Raw genomic sequence first — 27,998 nt, 5'->3', positions numbered from 1 at the left:
ACTGTTACAAGTATAAAGTAAATTGGCCAATAATTCTAGTTATGGAGCGTCATAGCCATTCTACAAATGCATACATTTATCTAAAAAAAATACTAGGACTGACTATGCATGTAAGGTGGAAGCGATGTGGCCTTCTGACCTAAATGTTGCCCTGAACTTTTCTCTGTTTCGGATTCTGAGTGTAAAGTCTTCTACTAGCTTCTCTTTAGAAATGGCTTCCCTGGGGCGGCACCTGTGGCTCAAGGAGTAGGGCGCCGGTCCCATATGCTGGAGGTGGCAGGTTCAAACCTAGCCCCGGCCAAAATAAAAAAAAAAAAAAAAAAAAAGAAATGGCTTCCCTGTTGCAGTTTGCTGCATGTTAGCCTGCAGCTGACTAAAATGCACATTCACGCTACTCGGGATAGGATCCTTCACTTTGGTAGTAGTACAAGTTTAATTGCTCAGAAGCTCTCTGTTAAAATTTAGTTTTTGACAAAATGGTACAAGTTGCTCTTGCTGAGGAACCAGATCTCTCTCCTTCCCTGAGAAAATTCCTTTGTCATCAATACTAGAGGGCAGGTTCATTCACACCCACATGGCACAGGTCGGGTAGACCATTTTGCAATGACTGTATTTCATTTTGTCCTCTTTCCTATAAATGAAAAGCCAAGCCTTCCTTTTGCTATTTCTCTGGAGTCATCCTGCTATGAGGCAACATTTCTCCTTCCAGCTCATTATACCAGTGTTTATCCTGGCACCCCAAACGGCACCATTTTGGAGGAAAATGAAATACCTGGTGTAGGACAGATGATCTGTTCATTTAAAACTTGAATAAATAATTTTTCATGAGAATAATTACTTTAGTGACAAATAAGTATTTTCAGTGCTTGTGGTTTTATCGAACAAAAATAATCATTTTTAATATTTGGAATATATTTTTCTAAAGAGGAGACTTGATCGAAAATGAAGGACATTTAGAAAACCTATACCCCAGAAAGAGAATCACATTTTTACTTTATATTAAAAGAAATATCTTTCGAATTATTTATTATAGTTGGAAGATATAAATTTGTAGCTCTCCCTCCCATCCCCTTGTCCCTAAATTTAGCTTCTAAATCCTGTGACATCCGTTCCGTGGTTATTACCAGTAGGTTCAATTTTAATTCAGTAATCAGTTGTTTTTTTCATAAGCTTACTTTCCCAAAGCAAGATTTTGAGAACAATTTCCTGAAACCACAGACATGCATTTGTGTAGGCATGTCTTAGATGCTGTTTACAGATGTTGACTTATGCCTCAAATGGTTTTTTTTACTTTGCAGTTTTTGGCAGAGGCTGGGTTTGAATCCGCCACCTCCGGCATATGGGGCCAGCGCCCTACTGAACCACAGGCGCCGCCAGCCTTAAATAGTTTTCATGACAAATAATATTCCTTATTCACCCTCTCCTTTTACTGTTGGATCCTGTTAGTCCTAACATTTATGAAATTAACAGTTTTCATAAGAGAATTTTCCTTTCTTTTTGTATTATTTCTAACACTTAGACACAAAGAAATATTTCAACTTTTCTTCCTGGCTCATATTCTAGAAGGCACAGAAGCCAGCTGACTCAAAAGCCCATCTATACACTCAGTATTCTTGACTTAGAGAGTGATCTGAGCTTAGGGTCCAGGAATGTCTTTATTTGGAACATATTCCTCTAAGCTGTTGCACATTAGAATCATTTGGGAAGGTTTTATAAAGAACTCAAGCCCAGACCCAATCCCTCAAGAGTCTGATTTAATTGGTCTGGGGTGAGGCCCAGGGACCTTTTGTTTTAAAGGTCCTCCAGGTATTTCTAATGTGCACCCATGATTGAAAACCTCTATTTAGAAGTGCATTTACAATGACGTAACCATAGTGTTCTTGCCTTTTAAAATACTACATAAAGTCACATATATAAACTGACAGGAAATAAGCCAATCTCAGAGAAACATCATCACATTGTTGTCTGACACCCTTGAGAATGGTTATTATGAATGAAAGAATTCTCCGGGGAACAGAAATTCAACCTACTACACATAATTGGTGAACATTACATACTGAACTCGCTTTGTTGGAAATTTTTCAATGAATATTACAAAAGTCTGTATTTTGAAGAAAATACACTAAATATACTCTTTCCTTGATGATTTTAATTAGCATTATCCCTGCAGACATCTGTTGTTGTGCTGCCGTTGTCTTTGTGAGTCAGAAACCTCCACAAAATGGCGTCAGAGCTCTGAAAGTTTGGAGGTAGTAATTCCCATCATCCCTCACTCTAGCTTACTACTTCTTCATACTTTTCACTGTTTGACCTCACCCAATTCTTTCTCTTTGCTTTTGTCCTTCCTGCTTCTAATCTAACGATGTCAGCAACTATTATGCTGAAATGACTTCGTGTAGCTTGGGAAGACCTAAAAGCTCGAGAAGACATGGAATCATGAGTGTCGGATAATCACAATTCATACTCGTTACACAGACGTGCCTTCTACAGAATAAAGCCCATGAATACTAAGATCAATTTTCCCCTTTTAATTTTTAGTCCACTTTTTTCTTCCATGAGTATATTCAGGTTTTGACATTTGTTGTTATAAAGTTTGTGTGCAATTTAAAATAGTTTAACATAGTAAATTTTACCTAAACTTTATGGACATCCTGTATTAAGGTAGAATAGCATTATGGTATTAAATCGTTTTGATAGTATTAAATATCCTGTAAGAAATGTATATTTAACACATTTCTGCATAATTCTTTGTATATTCCTATCAATGAAACTGCTCCTGAAAAGCTCTCGTCTAGAAACCTATATAAGATAGTCTCACAGAGCTTTTTAGGAGTCCTCAAAAAGTCACAATACAAGGTATGATTGGTTTCAGTTTTTTGATTGTTTTTTTACCTTTCTGTGTCCCTGAGTTAAAGTCGGGAGAGATTTTAGGTATGGAATATACAGGTACATGTAATATAAGATGAATGTATGTCCTCACTAAACAGTGTCCCTGAAGTAAATCCTGGTAAATCCTATGTTCTCCTTGTAAAATCCACACGGAGAACATAGCACCCATGGGCTGTATGTGGTCTATCTAACATCATGACACACCATCTCATACCACTTCAGCTACGAATACCTAAAAATGTTCAAGTTGGCAAATAATAATTTCACTCAGTCCCTTAATCTGGGTGATGAATTAAAAGCTACTTGTTTGCCATCAGCAGGCACCTTGGGATCAGACTTTGTTGACCAAGCTGGTACTCTTTGCAACACCAAATAAGGTAAAAAGCAAAAGAGACAGGGCGGCACCTATGGCTCAAAGGAGTAGGGCGCCAGCCCCATATGCCAGAGGTGGTGGGTTCAAACCTAGCCTTGGCCAAAAACTACAAAAAAAAAAAAAAGCAAAAGAGACATAGATTCGATCTATATAAAGTATTTCTTGTTGTCCTAACTCTTCTCCAGGAAAAAGTTGTAGACTGAATTGCATCCTCCCCCCAAATACAAGTTCAGTTCAAGACCTCACCTTTGATACCTGTGAATGTGACCTTATTTAGAAATGCTTCTTTGCAGATGTCATTAGTTACGATGAGATCACACTGGTTTAGGGTGATCCCTAAATGCAGTGCCAGGAGTCCTTCCAAGAAGAGGCGAGGACAATCAGAAATACAGAGAAAAAGCCTCAGCCTCCTGAGTAGCTGGGACTACAGGCACACACCACAATATCCAGCTAGTTTTTGTTGCATGAAGACAGAGGCAGGCGTGGCAGCTACAAGACAAGGAATGAACAGAAACGATCGCTGGGTGCTATCAGGATGAGGAGGGGTCAAGGAAGGATTTTTTTTTTTTTTTTGTGAGCCTTCAGAGAAAGGATAGTCTTGGGAATACATTGACTTTGAACTTCCAGCCTTTACAAGTATAAAAGAAAAAAATTTACATCGCCTAACTCCACCTGCCCCAATTTGTGGTAATTTGTTATTTCAGACACCAAGAAATTAATATGGCATTCAAACGCAAACTTTCCCTTCTAACAAATTTGAGCGTGCAGAAGGAAGGCAGGGATTCGCTAGCCTTGCACCACGCTGGGAAACGGCCCCATCTTTTAAACCATCCTCCACCCACAATATCCCCCTCCGCCCTCCCCAGCCTCTGCAGGTCTCCTTTTGGCGTTTGCTGTTTTTTCACCCTTGTCTTGGCTGAACCAAGAAATCCCGCATACACTTGGCTATGAATTTCCCTCTAAGCAATACTTCATTTGCCTTCTATAACTTTTAATATAGGGTCTTCGTTTTCATTCATCTCAAAATATTTTCTGATTTCCCCTTTGATTCCTCTTTGAACTATTGATTATTTAGGAGTATGTCATATAATTCCCACATACTTGTTAGTTTCCCCAATCTTATCCCTGCTACTGATTTTTAATTTCATTCTGTTATGGTCAGAGAACATGTTTTATAGGATTTCTATCCTTTTAAAGTTATTGAGGTTTACTTTATGGCCTATCACATGGTCTATCAGGGAAAATGTTCCATTTTCCTATCACTTTGGACAGTCGAGATTTTACTTGATATCTTTAGTCCTAAGTTAAAACACAATTTACATAAACAATCCTTCAGTGGGATGTGATTGCCATTTGAGACTTTTGGTGTTACAGTCAGCCTGCGTTTACTCAAACATAAACACAGGTAGATACAAACAACCCGCTAATCCAAGTACTCGTCATTTAAATCACTGAAGAACCTGGCATAGCTATGACTGAGGAAACCTTAACACAACTGAGGATTTAGACACAGAGCTCTCAGCAGACAGCAAGCAGAAATGACTTTTCTTTTGTCATAAGGGAACATGCTAAACCATGTAAGTAATCACAGAAGTAACATTCAACTGGATTTAATATGCTATAGTGTTCGACAAACCAGTTCTTGACCATGAGTTTTCCAAGAAAAATTAGACTCTACTGATTATTTAAGATGAACACACTGGTCTTATGCCATTAAGTAATAATTAAAACTAAAATGTTCCAAAGAATTTGTTGGAAATGGGACTTCTATTTTAATTTAGGCAACTGGTGAATTAATCTGGATATATGTAATAATCACATTCCTATCTGCTATCCCATTATAATCAGTATTGTAATCAGTATCGTAAATCAGTATTGTAAATTCTAGTTTCTAGTAATACTAGTAATGTGACAATGTCAAAATGAATGTTAAATCTTACACTTTAGGCCTGGGTGCAGTGGTGGCTCACACCTGTAATCCTAGCACTCTGGGAGGCCAAGGTGGATGGATTGCTTGAGCTCAGGAGTTCAAATCCAGCCTGAACAAGACTGAGACTCTGTCTCTACTAAAAATACAAAAACTAGCTGGAAGTTGTGGTGCTTCCCTATGGTCCCAGCTGAGGAGGCTGAGGCAGGAAGATTGGTTGGGCCTAAGACTTTAAGGTTGCCGTGAGCTATGATGCCAGAGCACTCTATCCAGGGGGACAGAGTAAGGATCTGTCTAAACAAACAAACAAACAAACAAATCTTATCCTTTCCATAATTGATCCTTATCATGCCTTTTATGTCACTCCAGCCACACTGACCACATTGCTATTCCAGGAGGTCTCCCAACTTTTCACTGGGTGTTCCCTCTCCCAGGAACATGCTTCTGTTAGAGACTCACATGGTGAATTAGCTCATTTCCTTTAAGCCTTTGCTCAAATATTACCTCATCAAACAGGCATAATATATTTGAAATCCTGTTTAAAATCTCAACCTGTGCCCATCTCTCTCCGCACTGCTGCACTCTCAATTCCATTACATGATAATAGTAATGTTATGGTGAGATGACTTTGGCCACAGTGTGGGGAATTAATGAGTTATTTTGATGATTTGAGATCTTTTTATAATTTCTGTTTATGGACAGAGGCTAAAGCAAATTAAACAATTATAATTTCTCATAGGAGTTTTTCATGGTAAAAGTATATTGCCTTATAGTATGATTTTTTTAATAGGTAATTTTATTTTCTTTTCTTTTGTACAGAAAAAAATATGGAATGCTTCATGAATTTGTCTGTCATCCTTGTGCAGGGGCCATGCTAATCTTCTCTGTATCGTTCCAATTTTAGTATATGTGCTGTCTAAGTGAGCACACCAGTAGGTAATTTTCAAATTCTATTTTTTATTTATAAGGTCAGAGAAACTCAAGTAATGGTCATCTGGTACTCCAAATTTTGTTTTGTATCTTTATCTGAATTTTATCAAAAATCTGTTTTTGAGATAGGGTCTTGCTATATTGCCCAGGTGAGTCTCAAACTCCTGAGCTCAAGCCATCCTCCTGTCTCAGCCCCTCAGATATCTGAGACTACAGGTACACACTCCTGCATCTGGATTCTATGTGACATCTTTAAGTGATGCTTAAAAAAGAAATATAATTTTTGGTGTATCTGGCTGTAGATATGCACGTATGCATAATTAGAAACAGTAATACATCTGTAAAATTTAAGAGAATGTGTAACTTAAATTATGTTTTAAAAATGCATAAATATTGGTTCTAGCCTCATTATGTATTTCAGTTGCTTGCCAGACCTTAATGAATATAGCTTCTAACCCATAAATAAATTTTCATAGTAACTTAGCTCATGCTGACTTTTAAAAAGGAGAAAAAAATTGAAACAAAATCTTATCAACAAAACAGTAGGAGGTTTTTCCCTTTTAGTATACTGGTATTTTGATCACCATCCTAGCCACAGAGGTGATGTAGACGACTGTGAGAAACAAGTGTGCTCCAATGGAGATCTGCGTACAAGGGACGCCCTCATGACCCAATACTGCTGTAAGCTTCTTCTATCAGAAAAAGCCTCCATGCATTCACATGCACCATTTTATTTACTATAAAACTTGTCTACAGGATTCTTTAATTTTTATTCACAACCCAGTTTCACCAATAGAAGGTCTGTGCATGAGTATGTGCGTGTGTGTGTAAGGCAGTGTGCATTGTTTTACTCTAATTCTTATTCTGATCATTGTAGGGTGGTGTGGTGACTTGGAACCCAGGGTGTGTCAGTATCACCAAAGTCAGACTAGTTTGTGTGGCTTTAACGTGGAGGAGGATATATGTCACGTGTTCTACGAAGGCTGTCACCTTGATTAGTATATGAAACACTGAACATTTTTTGTATTTTAAAGGGAACATTCAATCTTAAAAAATGCTCCTTTGTATAAAAATATTTTTGAAATTATACTTGCTGTGCCTATCTTCTTTGGGTTATTTAGTGGTAATTATTTTTGGTGAATTATTATTTCACGTTATTGTAACCCAGACAGATCCTATTGTGTTAGAACTTAACAAGAGTAGCACAAAGCTTGCTCGTACTCTCACTTTATGTATTTGGGATGCCTGAATTTTTATTTGCTCACACATCAGCAATAATGGCTTTAATGTCTATTCTTCATGGAATTTCAGCCCTCAGAAATAAAATACCTATTCCCACACTAAAAGACATTGCCTACCTTCATACCATATAAACCTAATTTTGAATAGTCCTTTACTTAGGGGACCTGCTTTGCTAAATGAGAAAAAGGCTTTTTTTATTTTTTTTTTTTCTTCTTGGAGTAATGAAGTTGATTTGGGAGAGAAAAAGGCCCTTACCTTTGGATATTTATTATTCCTTTTTGTTGTTCTTTTGTGTTTGGCAGCAACATTTTCATCACAATTCTATGTAATGTAATTCTACACTTTTAAAAATATAGCATGTTATGTGAGTTAAATGTGTACATGAGAGGGTTATGAAGGTTAATTTTGCATTGATATAGGACTTCCATTCTCAGAATGGTATGTCAAAAGATAATTATAGTCTCCTTAAGCGAGTAAGAAAATCCTTTAACTATCTCTTCCCCAGAGAACAAACATAAAAACATTCCTTAACCTTGAAGGCAGTTATAAACACTAGTACAGTGTGTATCTACTCGCTGGCTTAACAAGCTGGAATCCTACTGGAAGCAGCCATCTGCAAAGGCAGTGTGAGCAGTGGTGACACGCAGAACGACAACTGGAGGAGGAAGAGGCAGACCTGGTGCTGTTTTCTAAGTAGCTACATAAACTATATATAGGTCACTTTAATTTTCTGTGTTTCTTCTTCCATGAAATAGGGAAATACACTGCTTCACTTAGCAGCATACATGAAAGTGTATTATAAAATGGACATCCTTAAACATCCACAAAGTTTTATTTTTTAACATTAAATTAAAAAGAAAAATGGCACCAACATCTAATTTTTACTGGTCCAATATCTCTTGCCCTGGGCATTTTAGATATACCAAGTAATGCAATTTTACAATGATTTCAAGACACTGTGAGCATTTAAAGTAAGACAGCAGTCAAAATTGCTTTGTAAGACTATGTGGGCTTTAAAAAATAAAATGTTGGCTCAATCTTGGTCCTGGTTCTGAAGTGTATGATGGATAAGATATCACTATAGGTAAAACTAGTCGATAGCTCAACAGACACTTGAGTGTTTATATCTTAAATTACAACAAAGATTTGAATGTGTTTAACCTTGTGAATATTATTAAGGAAATGGTAAATAATTTACTATTTTTTTCTTACTTTAAGTAGGCTACAGGACAAATAGACCTAATAGACATTTACAATACATTCTAATCCCAAATCAACGGAATATATGTTCTTCTCATCAGCACAAGGAACAGTCTGCAGAATAGACCTTACCATGGGCCACAAAACGATTCTCAGTCCATTTTTAAAAATACAGATCATATCAAGTATATTTTCAGATCACAGTGAAATGAAACTAGAAATCAATGAGGAACTCTCCAAACTGTACAAATATGGAGAAATTAAACAACCTTCTTCTGAATGATCTCTATGTCAATAATGACATCAAAATGGAATTAAAAAGTTTTTTAAAATAAATGATAATTGACATGAGTTATCAAAATATCTGGGATGCAGTAAAAGCAGTGCAAGGAGGGAAATTCATAGTGTTAAATGCTTACATAAAAAAGGAGAAAGATCAAAAATTGACGACCTAACATCACACCTCAAAGAACAAAAAAAATAAAAAGAAAAAGAAACCAAATCCAAAACTAGCAGAAGAAAAGAAATAACAAGAGCATAACTAAATAAAATGAAAATCAAAAAACAATACAAAAGATAGATGAAACAAAAAGTTGGTTCAGCTAGATTAACCAGGAAAATAAAAGAGAATTCAAATAAATTCAAGCAGAAATGAAAATGGAGACATTGCAACAGATGCCACAGAAAGGTACTAATCACGCCAGCCAACTGTGAACAACTCCGCACACAAGCTGGGAAACCAGAGGAAATGGGCAAACTCCTGGCAACATGTAACCCCTAAAGTTTAAATCAGAAAGAAATGGAAATCTAACAGACCAGTAACAAGTAGTGAGGTTGAATCAGTTACAAAATATCTCAAAAGAAAAAAAAAATCCCAGGACAGCAAAAGATTCAACAGCTGAATTCTCCCAGATATTCAGAGAACTGGTACATGAAGGATGAGTCCTCTCTGACTCATTCTATGAAACCAGTATCACGTATTACCAAAGCCAAGGAAGGACTCAACAAAAGAAACTAAACTATAGGGCGGTGCCTATGGCTCAAAGGAGTAGGGCACCGGCCTCGTGTGCTGGAGGTGGTGGGTTCAGACCCAGCCCCAGCCAAAAACTGCAAAAAACCCCCAAAAAACTAAACTATAGACCAATATCTCTTATGAACACAGAAGCAACTCCTCAACAGAATGCCAGCAAACTGAATCCAACAGCACATCAAAAAGATAACTCACCATCACCAGCTGGGCTTCATCCCAGGGATGTCAAGGATGGCTTAACATAACAAGCCAATAAATGTGATTCACCATATAAACGATTAAAAACAAAAACTACACAATCATTTCAGTAGATGCAGAAAAAGCATTCAGTGAAATCTAGTACTCCTCTATGATAAAAACTCTTAACAAACTAGGCATAGAAGAAATATACCTCAAAATAATAAAAAGCCACATATCACAAACCCACTGCCAACATTAAACTGAACGGGGACAAGTTGAAAGCATTCCCCCTAATAACTGGAACAAGAAGAGGATGCCCTCTGTCATCTTCCCTATTCGACAAAGTACCAAAATCCTTGCCAGAGGAATTAGGCAAGAGAAAGAAAGAAATAAAAGGCATCAAAATTGGGAAAGAGGAGGTCAAACGATCTCTGTTTGCCAACGACATGATCTTTTACCTAGAAATCCTAAAAAGATTCCTAGATTAGATAAATGAATTCACGGTAACCATAAAGTTTGTATACATACATGTACCAGGAGTATTACTCAGCCATACAAAGAATGAAATTAGGTCTTTTGCAACTATTTGTGTGGAGCTGGAGATCATTATCTTAAGCAATGTAACTTATGAATGGCAAATAAAATACAGCATATTCTCATCTATAGGTGGGAGGTGAAATATGGGTTTGTAGAGGTACACATAGTGTTATAGAGGACATCGCAGACTCAAAAGGGGAGAGGGAGGAAGGGGGTGAGGCATGAAAAACTAGCTATCAAGCACAATATACACCATGGGGGTGATGGATACTGAGAGCCCCGACATCAATCACCACTGTACAATTCGTCCATTTAACCAAAAACTACTTGCTCACCTAAATCTATTGAAAGCAAAAGACAAAAATACAGGGTGGCACCTGTGGCTCAGTGGGTAGGGCGCTGGCCCCATATACCAAGGGTGGCAGGTTCAAACCCGGCCCTGGCCAAACTGCAGCAAAAAATATCTGGTGTTGTGGCGGGTGCCTGTGGTCACAGCTACTTGGGAGGCTGAGGCAAGAGAATCACCTAAGCCCAGGAGTTGGAGGTTGCTGTGAGCTGTGTGATGCCACGGCCTGGGCGATAAAGTGAGACTCTGTCTTTACAAAATAAATAAATAAATAAAATAAAAAATAAAAATGCAAATAAATATTGATATAAATATACTTCTTATATCTATGATTCTGTGTATCAATGAGAAGATTGTATCTGGGTGAAATACCTATAAGAAGGGTGGTCCATAATGGAACTTCAAAACCATTCCACTTTGTTATGAAAATATTGTGTGATGAAGAGACACTTAAAACTTTTCTTGTTAAAAATCCATATGATCAGGATTCCTAATTGCTATAAGTGCCTATGGTAATGTTTTTACCAAAAGAGTAAAAATGATAGATTTTTCTGATGCGAAGACAAAATGATTTGTGAATAAGAGCTGGTACATGTAAGATACCTAATGATAATATGTACTCTAATAAACAAGTCCCTTATAGAAATGAAAATGGTAGGTCTAAAGCCATACATTACTCATAAGAAAACTCATCAATTTTCATTACAACTTAAAAGTAAAGTACTATAGCTGATACACGTTCAACTTTCAGTTGGTAATTCAGTAAATAAAAAAGTGCTTTAGATCTGAAAAGAAGAGTTTGCCACAGAAGCATTAATAAATGTGTATATCTGTTGACGATGGCTAAATTTATACACATAAAAAACAGAAGCAACCTTTTCTGCAATCACATAACTGGGGGCTAGCAATGATAGTAAGGAGCATACCCTGTGCCAGTTCCGACGTGGCAGCATGCTGCTGCCTTCAAGTTCAATTTTTGAAAATATAGATATGATCATAGGAAATAATTCCAATAAATGTCATAAATTAGCAGACACGGTAATAAACTGTCTGGATTGTTTTGTCTCAGGCCTGTCATTGTATAATATTTAGTTTCATAACTAGTAATCAGTTTGTTCAAAACATCAACTTTAGCCACACAGGGTGGGGAAAACGCGTTTGGACATTGTGTCATGAGAGAGATGACAGGATGACTGGGACAAGCTATAGCAAATGGACCGCAGGCTCAATTTTGGTCTATTGTGTGCCTGGCTATCAAAAGAAGCTAATACAGTATTAGGCTGCAGAATTGAAGTAGTGATCACAGCAAAGAATGTAATAATGTCATTGGACTTGGTGCCAATCAGACCCTGTCTGATGTAGGAGGCTGATTTCCGGAGTCGCTTTTCAAAAGGAACATTTATGAGTTAACGTGCTTTCAGAAGAAAGGAAATACTTCTGAAAGCTTGCGATAGGAGAGATAAATAAACTGAGCGTGTTTATTAAGTAACATGGGAGAGTTAGGGAAATACCTGTGTCTTTAAATATTTTAAAAGGTATGATGTAGATCTTAGGCAGCTATAGGGATTGATTTATTTTGGCTTCCTGAGTCAGGAGTAACGCCGCAACACACTAGTTATCACTCATGGGTAAAAGGCCCTGAAAAGTAAAGACAGAAATAAAGCCCAAAACTGACCGAGACTGCCAAGTCGAGAAGGTAATTCCATTACCTTTCCCTCTCTGCATGCTTTTCTTCGAGAAACCTTGCCTGCGACTTGAAACAGCAGCGTAGGAAAGGCTTACTCATTGGTAGTTTATAAAGTTAAGTTTTAAAGAGATCAAGCCATGTGAGCTAAAGAATCTTTGGAAAGTACTAAACATGGTAATGCATATGTAACTGATAAAACAGATTTTTTATGAAGTCATTCATGTACTTGCACAAAAGTTGTATTCATTGAAGTTAGCAAATAAAAAAGAAAAGCACTACTTTTATAAAACCATTTTGAACTTTCAACAAGCATAGAGCCATAGCCAAACTGGTAATAAATATGCTTTTGTCGGATCCAAGAAATGTGAGGCTCAGTCCTGACAGGCCAGTGGGATTAAATAAAGGACAAGGCTTGAATGTGGGTGACACAAACATAGATGATCCTTTCACAAAGGAAACAGAAAGAGAACATACGGGTAGGATTCAGAACCAATGACTGCAGAGGTCATTTCCAATGAAAGGTCAAGTTTGGCCCTCCAGCTAGGGAGAGGTCTTTCAGCAGGAGAGGTAGAAATGTCAGCTCTTCCCAGACCTGGTAAGAAAGTACCAGTAGAATGTGGAGGAATAGCGTGGGTGGGAACGGGAAGACACAGAGGAAACAAACATAACAATGGGAAGGAGAATTGGTTAATACATTTAACACATCATTGGGTAGGCATGGTGGCTCACGCTTGTAATCCCAGCACTTTGGGAGGTTGAGGCAGAGGATTGCTTGAGACCAGGAGTTTGAGATTAGCCTCATCAACACATAGATTAGCCTCTATCTCTACCTTAAATAAATAAATAAAATACACTATCCTATTAAAGGTTTATGAGCAAAAGATCTTGAATTCAAGTGACAAGGAAGGCTAAATTGTAGTGTTAATGAATCTGTAGGAAAAAATGTGGTTTCTGGAATTTAAGCCCCAACAAAGACTAAACTGTAGAGTTAATGAACCAGTAGGGAAAAAAAATGTAATTTCTAGTTTTAGAAGGTGTAAGACTCACAGTGTGGTCTTTGATGTATGGAAGTAGCAGAATAACTGAAGCTAGTGCTCTTAAGTTTTACATCTGTAAATCACTAGGCAGGCACTTATGTCTGACATCCAATCAGCTGTCTTGCTCTGTTTTCAACAAGAGTGCGGTGAAAGAGGTGGGTTCAGATCCAGGACACTTTTGGAGTGAGGGACACACAGGTGACTCCAGCTAGTCACACTTTAAATCCTGATCATCATTTCAAAACAAGGGACCCAGGCCCATAGGGGTTACATCTAGTTGCTAAAAAACAAAGTAGGACGAAGGGGAATCTTCTCAGTGTTCCCTTTATAAGTACACGCAGAGAAGAGTTCAGTGCAATTATTATAAATTCAACACTAAGAGGGAAAGTGAAGATTCTAACATCCAAAGATATCTGTCTGTCTAGAATCCCCAAACGAGACTCAAAGAGGAATGGACTAGTTAAAAACAAAGGTCTAAAGTGAGAACAGGGGTAGAAAAGAGAATTGAAAAGGAAATGAGATACTGATGGAGTGGAAGGAGGTAGTGTCTTCTCTACCTGAGGAGAGTACTTAAGAACACACTTGACAGTTCAGACAGATTCTAAGGGAAAAGGAACCATGTGCCCTGAGCTGGGGCTTCTCGGGGCCGGGGGTACAATGACCTCACCCAGAGGGAGGAAGTGGTGGATGAAATGTACTCGAAAAACAAAGTGACACTTTGGTAAACTCTGAGAACAATGACTTTCTCTGCCTGAGGTACACCTTCAAAGAACTGTGTCTAGACAAAAGAGCCATTTCAGGATTCAAGAGCCAAAAAGGAGGAATAGAGAGGTCACTATGAGCAAAACAGTGTTTTCTGAGTCTGGCAGGGAAGCGGTGGACCAAGTCCGCAGCAGGGAATAAAATCAGACAAACCACCAGAAACCAAGCCTGTAAACCCCAGCGGAGAGTGTTTGAAAGGACAGAGAATGTCAGAGGCCCATCCGTCACTAAAGTAAAAACATGGCACAAAGGGACTAGTCCTCAGAGCCTGGAATTTTCAAAGCTCAGAGAAGACCAGGTCTGGGGGCTCCCAGGGAGCAAGCCGTGAAAGCATCAGCACAGGACTCAGTCGAGGCACTTGGGAATGACTCCAGAGCTAAGGGACCTAGAATTTCTGGGCATGAGGAAAACAGCGGGTCATTTGGCACAGACCTAAAAACGTCAGGGGTCTTTATGGGGGGAGAAAACACAGGGCAAAGAGCAGGATGTGGGGCTGTGCCTCAGTCGCTCATTCCAGAAATATTTAGGGAAAGGTGGGCAATGTTCATGAAGCTAAGGAGAAGAAGTGGACAAACTGGGCGGAGGCCTCCGAAAAAAATGAACAGGAGGGGAGAACATAGACTAGAAGGGTTGAGGCTGAAATACAGTAGTCAGGGAGAGAAATGGCTTTTTAAAGAAAATGAGGGGGTGAAGCACGTGAGCATTTGGGAGTTTGTCTCCTTCAGATTCAAGAGCAGGACAATTACAAGGCCATGAAGAGCTGCCCGTTCCAATAGGGCATCCTGCTGGCAAAGGCAGTGGAGGGATCACAACACAGAGTTGGCCTTGGGGCTCTGGAACAGAGTAAACGTTTACTGAGGCTGTGCTGAACAGTAAGACAAAGAAGGGAACTGACTGTGATCAGGAGAATGAGGGGGGCAGCCTGACAAAGGTTAAATTCTGCATAAGGCGGGAGAGGTTCAATTTCCAATCTAGGAGAAAGTAGCTGTGAGCCTGAGAGATTTTCTCTATGGATATGGCAAGAATAGTGTCACAATTAATCTTTTAATGGGAAAAGTCTCCCAAAGGAGTTTCAATTAAGAAGTAATAGACTTCAAGAACTTGGAAATGACGGATGTGTGCCCTGCAAATGCCAGAGCAAGAGTTATTGTAGCTGTTCCTTCACATTGTTGTAACGGTCTCTCCCCCAAATGACCCCAAAGCTCCGAGGGCAGATCCAGTTATGTGAAGTGTTAATTCAAGTGTATATGACTCTGCCTGGGATAATTGCTCTAGGCCCTGAGGATTTGCTGGTGTTAAATTCTAGGGGTGGGTGTGGCTCTTCAATGTTTCCATGTGCTCCAAGGCTCTTGAGGGAAAAAAAGAAAGTGAGAGACTTAGGAATGTCTGAGGTTTAGAACCATTTCAGCGAAGGGAGTTCTAGATGCCAGTTTAAAATCAGTCCACCTGCTGCACAGTTCATCATCTGCCTCAGGCCAACTAAAAAAAGAAATTGAGAGGCAAGGATTTTAGCCTTCGGTGTTACTGGACCTGGATTCACATAGCAGCTTTCATTTTTAACTGCAATTTTTTTGTTTTTTGTGGGGGGGATAAAACACTGCCAGAAGGTGCTGGATCATCTCATTTGAGGGGCTGGATGCAACAGTGGGGTGTTTTGCCCTTTGTTTTCTTGTTCTAGCTCACTGTAAAACTTCTCCCATCTTACTTCCCTGTACTAAGTGCCTGGGCAAATGCCAAGTGGAGAACAGAAGAACAGATGAAATTCCAGTCTGTGATATGAAGGGCTCTTGGGCATGACCAAAATAAACCTTCTACGGGCAAGTTGCACACTCTACCAGAAGCAGTGAGGGAGTGGCTGGACGAAGATGGAGCAGGTTTTCCTAACATGCAATTGCTTTGTCTTGTGTGTTTGTCTAGAAAGCACCATCCTGTGTGTGCAGCCCCAATCAGCAACACTGAAAAAGCTCACGGGGCCAGAGGTTAGCATGCTGGGCAGTCTCCTAATGTCCAAAGACTTAGAGGTGTTGTTCGAAATCAGAAAAATATGATACAATGACAGTGCTGCCGAAATAGTCAAACACAATTTTTTTCATAAATTCTGTGACAGTGTCAATTCTATCTAACATTCATGTGAATACTTAGGGGCCCAAACTTGATTCCACAATTGTTTAACAGTTCTTTACAAGCTGGGCGTTGTGGTGGGTGTCTATAGTCCCAGCTACCTGGGAGGCTGAGCAAGAGGGTGCTTGAGCCCAAGAGTTTGAGATTGCTGTGAGGGACCAGGGTGATCAAGTGAGACCCTGCCTCAAAAAAAAAAAAAAAAAATGTTTTTTACAGTTGTGGAAATTATCAGTGGAAGTGGTAGGGTGATGAGAGTGGAGATATTTCCCTCAACATATTTTAAAAGGAATGAAACTGATTTGTTTTTTCAGGGAAAATAATTTAAAAATAAATTTCAATTACAAACAATGAGCAGGGAATAAGTAGACCTAATTTTGAAATTCTATTGGGTGGCAATGTGCCTGTCCTGCAGTTATGAGCTTAAACACCTCCAAGTCAGGTGTACTTATGAGCGATTGTGCTTATCCTGCAACTGGGATTTTGCTAGTTATAAGAGTTCTGTACACAAAATGACATAAACAATGCAGGCACTCAGTGACAACATAGGCACCGATTCATCATTAAGAGAATTTTTCTGTCTCCTCTAACTTTTATCTTTCAGACTCTTTATCTTTTGAAACATACTGTGTTTTTTTTTTTTTTTACATTGCTCTTCTGCTATAACATGAAGTCAGAAGTCATTTTAAAGTAGCGTTACCACATCTAGTAGATTATTACATTTCACGCCCTCTGAAAAGCCAGGTTTTGAAAATCTAGTGGCTTAAATTGCAGTTGGGTACTTACGGCCTCTGTTCTTGTCTCCAGAAAGAAGAATGTGACCATTTCAAATTTTGCAAAAAATACTTTTTGTTTTGGGTAGTATTCAGATGCTGGATACTGGGCACACACTTTCCAAAATCAACGGGAAACACATTAAGAACTTGAGTTCTTAAAAAAATACTCAAGGAACAATATATTCTGTAGATACAATGTAAAGAACATGAGTGTAAAATAGAGAATTGAACAGTATATAAAACTTAAATTTTAACTGAGAAAACCTAAAATGAAATCTAACCATCAGCCCTTCTTGGTTTAGTTAGCAGAAGCCAAGAGCTGAGGATATTTATGTGGAGATGAAACGCAACCTGGATACAAGATGGAAAGGCAGGCGGCTCCTCTCCGCACACAGACAGAAGGTGCGGGGCCACTGCAGGGGTGAAATTTGGTCTGTCTCGAGTCATCTTTTAGAATTCACTGAAGACAGCCAGTGTAAGCAATACATTTGAGTCTCCCAAGGGTGAAGATGTAAATTACCAATTACAATCCAATAAAAGTGACATGAAGAGAAGGCCATATACTTGAGCTTTCAATCAATGCTCATCCAGATTTGTAGGGAGACAGTGTAGAGTATTTTGGTTTTGTCCCAGGAGGGCTAAGCCGGAGTGGTTATGACTCTTCCTGCTAGGTGTTAGGAAGATAGATGTAGTCTCTAATACAACAATCTATTATATATTCGCTTAATTAAACAATCATTTAAGTACACTGTTTCTACAACCAGAAGGCCCAGGGAAAACTAGCTTTCCAAACTCCAGATGTTACCATGCAGTCCAGAAAGTATCCAGCCATTGTTAATATTATTATTCATATGACATGGCGGGATACTTTGCAGAGAGCCCCCCTGTGTACATGTAAATATGGCAGTCCCTTAAAAATAAATTTTAGATTATTGCATCTGTACCTACATACATATTTAATGCCACCAATAAGGTAGGTACAGTTGTAGATACCATTAGAAATATAATGCTATGTAATACTTCATGTCTGACTATTGATTTATATTAACTACATTGTTAAAATCTCATCTGGTATAGGAAGCATATGGGTTAATGAGGTACCAGCCCTATACCACATATAAATTTAATGAATATCGATAATTATGAATGTGAGAAAAATTAGGAAGCATTGATCTTGAAGAAAGAACATCGCAAATTGTAAAAAAAATAAATTTAGAAAGGAAAATTATTTTATCAAAGCTGTCTATAGACTAGCAGTTTACAAACTTGAGCAATACATTAGAATTGTTTGGGGCACTGTTTAAAATACCATTGTCAGATTCCCACATACAGAATCTGAGTCAGTAGATCTCTGACAACTATTTTTAATGGATTTCCAGAAACATACAGAAATCATTGCTAGATGGCTTTCCTTTAAAGCATTATAAATAAACTTTTTCATTCTGTTTTCTGCCATTAATGAATTCCATAAGTAATATGGAATTGCTGAAAGTAAGCAGAGTTAGCAACCATAAAAATGGTCCAGAGTAATAAAAGTTGATCCTGTTTATTGAAAACATTTACCTTCTTCATTGTTTTATTGTTTAATTTACACGCAACATTTTTGGAAAGTAGAAATAAAAACAAAAAGCCAGTATAATCACCCATTATCAAAGTATTCGGTGATTGAACAGGTATAAAGTTTTCTTTTGATGTCTGAATATATATAAACTGTAGAATCTCCATAAGTGACCACGTCCCTCCATTGACCACTTCCTTAAGTTGACCAGACATGTACCACATGTGTATAGCAGTACAGTAGACCTAGTTCCTTATGTTGACCACCTCCCTGTGTTGATCAGTTTGTTACAGTCCCTTGAGTGGTCAACTCACAGAGGTTCTACTGTGTGTGGGGACATAACATATATATATGTATATTTAAAAACCGGATCATGAGTCTGTATTTAAGCATGTTTTAATGTAGTAACATATGAAGAACATTTTCTATGCTGTCAGATAATCTTTTATAATATAACATTCTATGATTTACATTTTCCCCCAAACCATAATATACTTTACTAATTTATTATTTGAAAAACTTAAAAGGAAATTATCTATTATGAACACTGCTCTTTGATTATATCTTTGGAACACAATTTCCCCTACATTTTCTAAATTACTGTATGTCGAGGAATGGGGCTTGTTGGTTAAATACACACACACACACGCAGACATACTTTTATAGTACATTTTCTCACAAGTAAAATTTAAGCCAGGTAGAATTTCAAGGGTAGTCTTTTTTCCCTACTGGGAAATAAAAATCACAGAAGTAAGGAACAAGTCACAAAATTGGTGAGGGATGATGTGAGAGGAAACCAAACACCTGGTAAAAACAGTCTCTTCTCATGGAAGTTGGTGAGAGGTGGTGTGAGATGGGCCCCAAACGCCTTGTGGGACGGGTTGCTGCTAAATGCAAAATCAATATAAAATCAATATCTGACTGATTGGCATCCAGCTGATCCCTGTCCTAATCTTCCTAGGTACTGTCTACAACTCAAGGAACACAAAATATCCACTGTAATCCACCTATGAATTCCTGTGTAGGAATAGGTTTGAAAAGTGGATTTTTTACTTACCCATTAAGATAAAGCTGTGATTACATTACGTACAATATTTTAAAGAAGCCAAGAAAAAAAAGAGATAAAATCCTTTATGGCTCCAGGTGCTGTTTAAGGACAAAGGTAATTATGATTCTAATATCTCGAAACTAACACTGAAATTTCTGTTTTCTCTGCATACGCCAAGATAATGGAAACAAATGAGCAAAGGGTCTGCAGGACAACCTGGAACAGTATCTCTAACACTTGTCTGGTCAATTTGGGCTTCAAACAAATTTCCTCATTTCTCACTGAAGGGACAGATAATATCTAGTCTGTGATAAACTCAATTATATTAATAGAGATCATACTTACAACAATCAAAATTAAAACAGCTTTTTGCAAAATCAGATCAAACTATACTTGAAAACAATAATGAATCATTTATTTTTTTACAGAAGAACAGTAAAAATTTAATGTAAATGCTATATTTATACACAAATAATAAAGCATTAAAGTTATATACCTATAATATTATAAATCACACATATATGGATACACCTTATTCTAGCTTTATCTCAGGTGTTAAAGTATATAAATTTTTAGCTTTTGTCTGAAAGTAAAAAGAAACTTTCTACATATTGATTTCCTGGATCAGGAGCATTAAAGTTAAAATAATTATACTGTGTTTCTCTCACAAAGGCTTACCATAAAAATATAAATCTTTTAGCTCTTATCTCTGAATTTTTTTTTAATTATTTTAAGAATCATTGAGGGTACAAAGAATTAGGTTATCCTGATTGTGACTGCTAGGTAAAGACCCTCTTGTAATTTTGTTCTGCCCTCAAGACGTGTGCCATACACTGTGAACATCCCCATCTGCCTCTCTTCTCCCCCGCTTGCCAATCCCTTATTTCCTAACCCTCAACTTATATTAGATCATCTACTGCCTTCATATTAGAATTGAGTACATTGAATGTTTGCTTCTCCTTTCTTGTGATGCTTTACTAAGCAGAATATGTTCCAACTCCATCCAGGTTAACATAAAAAATGTAAAGTCTCCATCCCTTTTAATGGTAGAATAGAATTCCATGGTATACATATACCACAGCTTGTTAATCCATTCCAGGTTGGTGGGCATCTAGGCTATTTCCATGTTTTGGTGATTATAAATTGAACTGTGACAAATAGCCTAGTGCAAATGTCCTTATGATAAAAGGATTTTTTTTTTCTTTTGGGTAGATTTTCAAGAGCAAATGTGAGGTCTAATTTGAGGAGTCTCCATACTTCCTTCCAAAAAGGGTGGGTTAGTTTGCAGTCCCACCAGCAGTACAAAAGTGTTTCCTTCTCTCCAAATCCACGCCAGCATCCAAATGGGACCAAAGGAGGTCAAACTCTCCCTCTTTGCTGGTAATATGATCTTATACTTAGAAAACACCAGAGACTCAACCACAAAACTGGAAGTCATCAGGAAATACATAGTGTCTCTGGGTATAAAATCAATGCCCATAAATCAGTAGCCTTCATATATGCCAGTAACAGCCAAGTTGAGAAGCAAATCAAGGACACTATTCCTTTCACAGTAGCTTCAAAGAAAGTGAAATACTTAGGAATATACCTAACAAAAGACATGAAAGACCTTTTCAAAGAGAATTATGAAACCCAAAGAAAAGAAATTGCAGAAGACACTAACAAATTGAAGAACATACCATGCTCTTGGCTGGGAAGAATCAACATTGTCCGAATGTCTATTCTACCCAAAGCAATTTACAGATTCAATGCAATCCCTATTAAAATACCAACATTATATTTTGAAGAACTGGAAAAAATAGCACTTTGTTTTTTTATGGAACCAGAAAATACTCATATAGCTAAGGCAGTTCTTAGTAATAAAAACAAAGTTGGAGGCATCACCCTCCCAGATTTCAGGCTATATTACAAGTCCACAATATTCAGGCACCTGTGGCTCAAGGAGTATGGTGCCGGCCCCATATACCAGGGGTGGTGTGTTCAAGCCCAGCCCCAGCCAAAACTGCAAAAAACAAACAAACAAACAAGTCCACAATATTCAAAACAGCATGATATTGGCACAAAAACAGAGACATAGACATATAGAACGGAATAGAAAACCAAGAGATGAAACCAGTCTCTGCTTTCCAGCTGATCTTTAATAAACAAAAGTATGCAGTGGGGAAAAGAATCCTTATTCAAACAATGATGCTGGGAAAACTGGATAACCACATGTAAAAGACTGAAACTTGACCCACACCTTTCACCCCTTACAAAAATTGACTCAAGGTAGATATGAGACTCAAATCTAAGACACAAAAGATAAAAATCCTAGCAGAAAGTGTGGGGAAAACACTTGATGGTGCTAGACTGGGGCAAGATTTTATGACAAAGACTTCAGGGGCCATGGTAACAACAACAAAAATTAATAAATGGAACATAAGTAAGCTGAAAAGCTTCTGCACAGCTAAGGATACGAGGAAAGCAAAAAGATAACTTTCAGAATGGGAAAAGATATTTGCAGGGTATCAATCTGACAAAGGGTTGATAACACTAGCATCTACAGAGAACTCAAATTAATCAACAGAAAAATAGTAAGCAATCCCATCTACCTCTGGGCAAGAGATATGAACGGAACCTCCTCTGACAAAGGCAGACAAATGACTAATAAACATCTGAAAAAATGTTCATTATCCCTGATTATCAGAGAAATGCAAATCAAAACCACCCTGAGATACCACCTAACCCCAGTGAGAATAGCCCACATCACCAAGTCTCAATAATGAATCATTTAAAAGCAGAACTGTCCTCTTGGTGATTTCTGTATGCAAAAGACAAAACAATTAGGTCACAGGCTCTAGACTATGTGTCATCATTAAGTCTCATTTTCATTCAGCTGTGTACAAGACCATTTGACATTTGTTAAAGAGGTTATGTTTGTATGTGTTTTCCTTAATACAGAATCTTCATCTTTATGACAAAAAGCTTTAGCTCAGAAAAATCCTTACAGCACTTAAAATCATTATCAGCCGTCATGCCTAATGTAGTATTTCAATGGTTTTCTGCAGCCCGCTTCCCAACCACCCCCTCCCTCTTCCTCCTCTCCCTCTTCACTCCCACCCTACTCCAAGCCATAGAATTCAAGGTTTTAAGGAGATAGATCACTTTAAAATAACATAATTCTACTTCATTTCATTAATTTAGTCCATGTTTGAGAGACTTTCCTGCATGCCAAAAATTTTGTCATTTAAACTTAGGATTCTTCCAATTTTTGTCCCCATTCTATTTTTCTCACATCTCAAACTATAATCAAATCAGTGAGTTATGAATCCTAAGGGTTTAAGTTGAGCAGAAATTTGAAATGTATCATAATCCGCCCACTTTTGGATACATAACCTTTGTTTTTCATTTGCAAATCAAGAATTGGCCTTAGTACGATATTCAAAACGTTTCATCAGTTGATTTTAAACAACATTCCCCACCTCACTTCCTCCTCATTTTTCTGAAAATACACTATTTTCTAATCAGGCAAAACTACCCATTCTTCTAAGAACTGATTGTATTGTTTTGTTGTATTCCCAGTTAAAATGCCTTCTCCAAATATACCCTTTCAGTCACAACAGCCCCTGAAGCACCCCTGATTCCAGGGTAAGAGGGCAGAGAGGGGAGACCTCACTTGTCCTCTGCAATCGCTCGGAGCTGATTATAAAAATGGGCAGCACGCAGCCAGTGCAGACAAGAAATACACCAGTTTCTTCACTCTTTCTGCCCCCGTGGTTCCAAAGGGGCCGGAGTTTGCCTTACCAGACTACATTGTGGTATTTGGCTATATGCCTGCTGTTCCCAGTAGATTAATGGTGGTCCTAGAGTCTGATTCTTAGAGGGGCCTCAACCAATATTTGTTGAGTTGCACCGAATTGCCTTCCCAGAGCAGGGATTATGCTTTATCCCCCATCAGAGTACAATGTCTGGGTCTTAGAATCTCAAGAAAATGCTTGTTGAAGTAGTGAATGACTAACCATACGTTTGATTTTTCTAGCATTGTGCAGGGGGGAGAACAAAAGAGTAAAACAAACAAATAAGTAAATGGAGGTCAAAGACCTATAACACCAAATGAGCTAGGACCACTTCCTGTGGCTCTACCACTTCCTAGCTATGCACCCTGAGGCGAATCACATATATACACTCTCTGATCTTCGATTTCATTACCTATAAAGTGGACATAAAAATAATATCGAACTCTTCGCACTGTTTATAAAATCAAATAAAGGTAAGTAAAGCACTTAGCTGAACGCTTCAACCACAAATTTATGCTCAGTAAGTGTTAGCTATTGTCACCTTACAGTTTTCTGAGAGGCCTCCAGCTCTGCTTGTTAAGAAAAGCTATTAACTGCATTTAAAGAGACTAATGATTAAAGTAATGAGAGTCAATAGGGTCAATATTTATTGAATGTTTACTCTGAGGCAGGCATCTATTCTCACAGTATTATATGATTGCAACAACAAGGAAATAGATTTAAAGAAATAAGACAGGCTAAGTGTTAATCAGAAGAGGGTCAGAACTGTGCTTCTCACTCCGTAACCGGGGCTTTAAATTTACACATGCAAGCCGACTTCTACGGAGATAGTCACACATTATGGCCCAGTCTCTCTTGACTTTGTTCAACTTGGCCTTAGATTATAATTATATGCACTGCTTTCTTTTACCTTCTGCTAGGGGTGTCCAACATTTTTTCTTTTCTGCCACATGTTGGAAGAAACAAAAAAGGGTTGTCTTATGCCACATAGTCAATACAAAAACCCTCACAACAACTGATGAGCAAAAGAAAAGGTTCCTGCATACTTTTTATGATATCTGACACCACGATATGCAAAACAGTCCTCGAAGAATCTGTATGTGGCCCAAAGGCCACTGGTTGGACACCCTTGTAAAAATTATATACTACTTAAGAGTAAGATTGTGTCACTCACTTTCATAACTCTTCCAGCCCAAAGCTGGTGTACAAACAAGCGCGCGCCCACACACACACACACACACGTAGTGGAGAAGTGACAACCTCAATCCATATTGCTGGGAAGGACAAAGAAGATTAAAGGAAGGCCAGCGTCACAGACATTCTAACAATGAATAAACTGGACCACACACAGTCACCGAGGTACTGAGTTTCTAAAATCTGCAATGCAGTGAGTTCATCCTCCTTCCATCTTGAGTCACTTTATAGTTTAATTTCAGTTTCCTTTTCTCCTGAATCCTGTACCTAACAACTACTTCAGCATAGCTGCCTTGATCAATGGCTTTGTGATGTCTACATTCCCCTGTGGGTGACACATTTTGTGTTCCAAAGTGATTCTTTACCACTACATGTTGGCAACTTCAGCATCAAAAGAATAACCCTTTGGAACTCTGTTCCTAAGGCCAGGCTATTGCCATCGAAAATCATACTTTCTTATCTTTTTTCATCACCTGTGTGGTGAAGCAGGTGGCATCTGAGCGAGCAGCTCTCCTGTGCCCGGATTTAAACTTCCAACATTAATCAATAATAAATAGCACTTAATAATTAATTAATTGATAGCATTAATCATTAATAAATAGCACTTCACCAGAAGACGGGCATCGCCGGAGTTGTTTTTCTGGTAATGGCACTTGAGCCTGACCGGTCTTCACCTAAACTGAGGGTGGAGTAGGCCTGTGTGTTAGTCTGGATTAGCAGAGGATTTACGACTGCTGTGTGCCAAATAATAACTATAATACAAGTGTTCAACACCTGTAATGTAGTAGGTGCTATACAAAATACTGGATACATATTCTTGCTATTTTCAACAATAGGATAAGGAAGGCGTTCCAATTTTACAAATGAGGAAACTGGGGCCCAGAGAGATTTCAGTAAGGATTAGTAGCAAAGTAAGCTGCTAATAAGTGGCAGAGAATAATGGATTCCCATTAGGATGACTCTGAAGACCCACACAGTACCAGGACCTGCAGAAAATGCATCGATGCCGAGTGGTGCCTAAGAAGCTTCACACCATGGGCAAAAAACTATTAAGTATAATATACACAAGGGAAAATTAACAGAACTTTATTATTTAAACTTACAAGGAGAAAATGAAAAAGATACTTAATTAGAAATTTTAAATAGCTGGCATGTTCACATTTCCTCTATGCCCATTGTAGGGAAACAATTACCCTGAGTTATTTATTATCCTGCTTATTCTCACATTTCTGTATGGTACTGAGCCTTCTGAGCAGAGGATACTGCAAAGGATGTTTGCATAACAGGTAGCCTTAGAAGCTGGAGACTAGTGTTTCCATTAAGATAGCACGGGAGAGAGGTGAAAACAACGCCCTTTCCTTTTTATTCTTTGAAGACATCTACTTCCATTCTGGTACAGTGGATAACCAATCAATCTTTCTCCCTACCCAGCAGCCAACAAAAGATCACAGTCTTCTACATTGCGGGGGTCGGGGGTTCCTCTCCTGCTAGGAAAACCGACTGCAAGCACAGGCACTATCTGGCCCTTAGAGCATTGCCCTGTGGGGATTCGGGTGGGGAGGACTGGAACTAAAAACCAGAGAAAAGACTGTTGCTTTACTGGGAGAGGTGAGCCTCTTTGTCTCTGCCCCAGGTTCTGGTGCCTTCTATTAGTATATGTGTGTAGAACTGTGCCAGGTTAATTTGTTAGTTTGTGAGCAGAGTGCAGTCAGCCTTTGGTATACGTGGGGGATTGGTTCTAGGATACTGGCGTATACTCAAAGCCATGCGCAAGCAAAGTCTGCAGTCAGCCCTAACCGAGCCTGCATATACTGAGGGTGGGCCCTCCACATACGTGGGTTTCCTAGTCTGCAAATACTGCATTCTTGATTCGTGTTTGGTTGAAAAAAAAAATGATGTATAAATTGGACCTGGGTTGTTGAAGGGTCAACTGTGACCTCAGACCATTTCCAGTTTCAAAATTAACAGCAAAAATTCTTTTTATTTATTTATTTTTTTTGTAGTTTTTGGCTGGGGCTGGGTTTGAACCCACCACCTCCAATCTGACAGTCTGGAGGTAGAGCGCAGCAATTTATGCTTTAATAAGTCATGCCAGTAATTCCCATCCACACCAAAATTTATGAACCATGAAATATACTCTATTCACATATTTCTAGTAAGAGTAGTTCCATGTGACAGTGCCCTGCTGACATTAATTCATTTTGAAAGAACACTCAACAGATCTATCTCTAAAAGAGTTGCAATTTCTTGGGAAAAAAATCCTTTCTGTGTGTTTATATCTTTTATTCAAAAATTCTCTATTGTGGCACAAATACGTACTCATGACCATGATTTAGTACAAGTCAGAAGAGTTTCCTCAATTCCAAATACTATATTAGTTAGTTGAACCAAAAAATAATTATCTGAATTGAGTATCTGTGAAATAAAAATCCCAGTTTGTCACATTCACTAAGTAGAAACGTGTCTTTTTTTTTTTTAAGTTTAGCTATCCATTTAAAAAAATACTCAGCATATATAAAAAACTGAAAAATTAAAAACTATTTACATCTGTTCTGCATTCTTCCTTGAAAATATTTAAAAACAAACAAATAAAAAAGTTAATTTAGGACAATATTAGATAGCAGGTCTTAATGATTCTATAGGATTCTTATAAATTGTGATTTATTTAATCAATCCATCCTCTACTCTATGACATATAAAGGTCTATACTTTTCATTATTTATTGCAAAAATAAGTTACACAGTGAGTGGTCTAATCAATTCCTTAGGATAAAATCAACTGAAAAATTATTAAAACTAATACTCATAAGAAATCAGTAAATAGGTAATTTCAAATAATCAATAGTTTTCCTATGTACCAGCAAATCCATGTAGAACATTCAAAGGAAAAAAAAAAACATGTTATTTGTACTAGCAAATTTTCTTTTCTAGTTGTGTGATAAAGCTTTGTCTGTATCTTTATTTGAAAATATGACGTACTGATTTCAAATCCTTTGGCTTATATGGTAATTTTAGTTTTAGTTTTTTTGAGGAACCTCCATACAATTTCACAATAATAGCTCTACTAATTTACATTCCCACCAACAGTATACAAGGGTTCCCTTTTTTCTATATCCTCATCAACACTCGTATTTTTTTGTCTTCTTTTATAAAAGCCATTCTGACAGGTGCAAGGTGATGTCTCATTGTGGTTTTAATCTGATTTCCCTAAATGAGTTACAATGAGCATTTTTTCTTACATTTGCTGGTAATCTGTATGTCTTCCTTTGAGAATTGGCTACCTAGTTCCCTTGCTCACTTTTTAATCATATTATTTGTTTTCCTGATATTAAATTTTTTGAGTTTCGTACATTTTTAAATATTAACACCTTCTCAGATGTATGGTTTAC

General features: G+C 37.9%; 1 protein-coding gene and 1 non-coding gene across 5 annotated transcripts in view; both read right to left on the bottom strand.

The window, feature by feature from the left end:
- The window catches only part of DLGAP1 (DLG associated protein 1), an 866,993-nt gene that overhangs the window by 800,417 nt on the left and 38,578 nt on the right, over nucleotides 1–27,998 (bottom strand). The gene's annotated exons all lie outside the window — the stretch shown is intronic.
- On the bottom strand, nucleotides 6,011–6,117 carry LOC128572260 (U6 spliceosomal RNA). The gene has a single exon (XR_008376152.1). It is a non-coding gene; the product is annotated as a U6 spliceosomal RNA (small nuclear RNA).

This window comes from Nycticebus coucang, chromosome 19 (assembly GCF_027406575.1).
Source record: "Nycticebus coucang isolate mNycCou1 chromosome 19, mNycCou1.pri, whole genome shotgun sequence".
In the NCBI taxonomy this organism is placed as follows: Eukaryota; Metazoa; Chordata; class Mammalia; order Primates; family Lorisidae; genus Nycticebus; species Nycticebus coucang.
The sequence above is the reverse complement of the archived record's forward strand: the minus strand, read 5'-3'. Positions and strand labels throughout refer to the sequence as shown.